This window comes from Mandrillus leucophaeus, unplaced genomic scaffold, assembly GCF_000951045.1.
Source record: "Mandrillus leucophaeus isolate KB7577 unplaced genomic scaffold, Mleu.le_1.0 Scaffold89, whole genome shotgun sequence".
Classification (NCBI taxonomy): domain Eukaryota; kingdom Metazoa; phylum Chordata; class Mammalia; order Primates; family Cercopithecidae; genus Mandrillus; species Mandrillus leucophaeus.
In genome coordinates, this window is record NW_012109696.1 from 6166286 (window position 1) to 6166623 (window position 338).

Genomic DNA, 338 nt, shown 5'->3' on the forward strand with positions numbered 1-338 from the left:
GTGTTGGTGTTTCTTGTTTAGGTTGTGGTGCTGGAGACATTTGGAGGAGCCGCTGTTGGTGTTTCTAGTTGATGGTCATGGAGCTGCAGACCCGCGGAGGAGCCAGTGTTGGTGTTTCTAGTTGAGAGTCATGGTCCTGGAGACCTGCAGAGGACTTGCTGTTGGTGTTTCTAGTTCAGGGTCGTGCAGCTGAAGACTTGCGGAGCAGCTGGTGTTGGTGTTTCTAGTTGAGGGTTGTGGAGCTGGAGACCTGTGGAGGAGCCATTGTTGGTGTTTCCTGTTGAGTGTTGTGGAGCTGGAGATACAGGGTGCAGCGTTGTTTTCTAGTTTGTGGTTTG